Source organism: Pseudophryne corroboree, chromosome 4 (assembly GCF_028390025.1).
Source record: "Pseudophryne corroboree isolate aPseCor3 chromosome 4, aPseCor3.hap2, whole genome shotgun sequence".
Taxonomy (NCBI): Eukaryota; Metazoa; Chordata; class Amphibia; order Anura; family Myobatrachidae; genus Pseudophryne; species Pseudophryne corroboree.
The window spans coordinates 221092279-221096068 of NC_086447.1; the positions used below are offsets into that span (position 1 = coordinate 221092279).

General features: G+C 39.4%; 1 pseudogene; it reads left to right on the plus strand.

The window, feature by feature from the left end:
- The first annotated feature begins 728 nt into the window (after positions 1 to 728).
- LOC134913826 (5S ribosomal RNA) lies at positions 729 to 847 on the plus strand (annotated as a pseudogene).
- The last annotated feature ends 2943 nt before the right edge of the window (positions 848 to 3790 follow it).

Below are 3790 nucleotides of genomic sequence, written 5' to 3' on the forward strand. Positions count from 1 at the left end.
TTTTTACTTGCACTTAGTTTAGCTGCTACTCTGAATGGTATATCAGCAGAGAAGATGGATGGTAGGATTGTGTAGCCTGACAAAGATACTGTTTAATTGTCATATTCATTATCTGTTTAAGAACAGCTTTACTGATTGTCTTGACTAACCACGTTTATGCTCTATACGATGTCATACGGCATTTAGGAATTTAGTAACATTATTATTAACTCATTAGATGTACCCTATGCATTATATTATTTATATCAATTGACAGATATATGTCTTATTCTTATCTTTTGATTTGATGTAATTTGAACTCACTGTGTAGTGTGCTTACCTATAGATCTATTGTGCTTTATATATCAGCACCTTATGTAATCACACTCTTCATTTTTGTTTAGACCAATACTAATAGTCTTATCTATGTTATTTCATTTGATGTGATGTGGACTGATGGTGACGAAGTCTTTTACTGATAGATCCATCGTGATCTATACACCCATCATCTTGTTGATTCCAGGCCATTTGTTGGCATCTTATCTTTATTCTGTGTTTCTTATAAATATTCTGGACTCTCACCAGCGATCCACAGGCATATGGGTGTTTTCACCCTTTATGCCTGTGCCTAACGCTGGCAGCAGATCCAACTAATTTTTTTACAGTTTTTTTTATAGTCCTGGTCATTTCCCTACTTTTCTTCATTCATGTGAACTCTCATCAGCGATTCCAGAGTAGGGCACCGATACCCCTACTATCATACCACACTGTAGATGCCCAATTCCATTAGATCTTGGAAGCGAAGCAGTGGTGGGCTTGGTCAGTACTTGTATGGGTGACCCCCTGGGAAGACCAAGTGTAGTAGAGTTTTTTTATTCATTGGCATGCTCTGTGCCTAACGCTGACAGCAGATTCACTATCTTTTCTCTAATCTGTTCAAACAGTATCATGCATGGTTACATTTGTTGTTTTGTTTAACCTGACATTTGATATTTAGAGCAATTCCCCCACACTTATTTTTTAAGACCAATTCTCATATTCATAAGTGAGCATACCCGTGGGTTCATATAATATCAATTGGTTCAGGGTTTGATGACTATTACTGACCAATAATTCCACACATTTGGTCCCCCAATTTAGGGCAATTTATGTATTATCAATTCGTGTTTGACCAGTGTTGTGAAGAATTTTTACCATCTTTTTACGTGTTGTTTGTAAGTTTGTCTAGGATGCACCAACTGTTCATCTACTTTTACTAACGGATTAATAAATGAATATATTTTACCAATCTTTTTCTATACTTTAGTCCTTCTCTGACTATTTCCAAGTGCACCCACAACAGAATCTTCTCTCTCTCTATAGGTAATTGTTTAGTACACACTGACTCAGGGTGCACCACCAATATAAACATTAAGAGGAATTTATTGTGATATTTGTCTTAATTTTGGTTTCTTTATGCTTATTAGCACAATATCACTGGTCAGTGCGGTATTCCCCATAGTTTTTAAATGTCACCTGCTCCAATCTTCAATCCTTTAATGAGACTTCATGTTTAGCTTCCCCATTTTTACTCATGAAGTCTAATATCTGCATTCACACTTACAAAACCCTTTTGCAGGAGAGGTAGGTATATGTGAGCAAATTATTTTTGTTAATGCAAAAACAGCCAGGCATACTGTACATGTGTTAATGTCTGTAGATCTGTCATGTTGCTCTGATAACCTCTGCTTTTCTCCCTACAGCAGTAGCAATTTTTCATCTGTGTTTCACAGCAATTTACAGTGCTAAAAGAAACATTCTAAAAGAAAAATCTGACTGTAAACAAAGCTATCAGCTACAATATTACATGTAACTAAAAGTGTATCAGGCTTGCGAAGACCTAACTTTATGGCACAGTGGTTAGCATTTCTGCGTCACAGAGGGAGTTTTGGGTTTTATGTAAACCAAGGTGCAATCTGTAGTTAGCCTGTGGGGCTGATCAGACGTGATAGCAAATTAAGGGCAAAAGAAAATTCATGTAAAAATAGCATAACTAATAGCAAGACACATCTCTAAAATACATACGCCTCAGCATCGGCAGTAGGTGTTCCTAGTTTGCAACAAGTTATCAATATGTATTTGTATCTCCTCTGTAGTAGGTAAAAAGTTCACTAGTTTGCAGGAATCTATGCTCTGCCAACTGTCTTTTTTCTAGGGAATAGAACTGCCTCCTATCAACAGCTGGTGGGTTAGGTGCAAGCCTCCCGACTTAACTTCTCTCACAGACTGGGGAGCGGGGAGCAACGATGCCACCGGTGCGTACATCGCAACTAAAAGGCTAAGTCCTGCCTCCTGTTATCAGATTTTACAGAAGTTTACAGATGACAATCTGTTGTAAAACAAGAGAAAAGTAAAAGGGGAATGAAGCCCCCATAATTCCTTAGAGCTTAAAAAAGAAAGGTGTCGAGAACATTAGAAGCAGAATGAACAATGTTTACTAGAATATTCAAAACATAAATCCACAAGATTTAAGGAATCCTCACCTGGAGGAGGGGTGAGCCTACTAATAAAGGGTTGCTTAGAAATGAGCAAAGGAAAGTAACTATCAGGCTACCCTGTAGCCAGTCATGGACATCAACTCATGAGAGGAAACTAAAAATCGGAGAACTGAAGTATTTTCTGTTCTTCAGGTGGCTACACATGCTTCTTCTTTTGGACTCTTGGAGTGCCTAGAATCAAAGAAGAGATCATGTATAACTGAACCTGAGACGGTACAACCAACAGACCTAGCAAGGTATAACAAGGGTAGGGTGGGAGCTGTTGATAGGTAGCAATCCTTTTACTTAGAATAAAGAGAGTTTGCAGATCATAGATTCCTGCAAACTAGTGTTTGCCTTTCGGTAGGCTTGCCACCTATCAACAGCTTGTGGACAGACTACCACATATCTGGTGGTTGCTCTAAGGAACTCTATCCTTTGAGTGTTGGAAGGCCTCCAATAATGCTTAATGAATGTGCGCAAGTATGACCAACACACAGCCTGTTTTATAGTAATGATGTGCACTGGAAATTTTTCGGGCTTTGTGTTTTGGTTTTGGATTCGGTTCCGCGGCCGTGTTTTGGATTCGGACGCGTTTTGGCAAAACCTCCCTGGAAATTTTATGTCGGATTCGGGTGTGTTTTGGATTTGTTTTTGTTTTTTACAAAAACCCCTCAAAAACAGCTTAAATCATAGAATGTGGGGGTCATTTTGATCCATAGTATTATTAACCTCAATAACCATAATTTCCACTCATTTCCAGTCTATTCTGAACACCTCACTCCTCACAATATTATTTTTAGTCCTAAAATTTGCACCGAGGTCACTGGATGACTAAGCTAAGCGACCCAAGTGGCCGACACAAACACCTGGCCCATCTAGGAGTGGCACTGTAGTGTCAGACAGGATGGCACTTCAAAAAATAGGCCCCAAACAGCACATGATGCAAAGATAAATGAAAGAAAAAAGAGGTGCAAGATGGAATTGTCCTTGGGCCCTCCCACCCACCCTTATGTTGTATAAACAGGACATGCACACTTTAACAAACCCATCATTTCAGCGACAGGGTCTGCCACATGACTGTGACTGAAATGACTGGTTGGTTTGGATCCCCACCAAAAAAGAAGCAATCAATCTCTCCACGCACAAACTGGCTCTACAGAGGCAAGATGTCCACCTCCTCCTCATCCTTCAATTCCTCACCCCTTTCACTGTGTACATCCCCCTCCTCACAGATTATTAATTCGTCCCCACTGGAATCCATCATCTCAGGTCCCTGTGTACTTTTTGGAGGC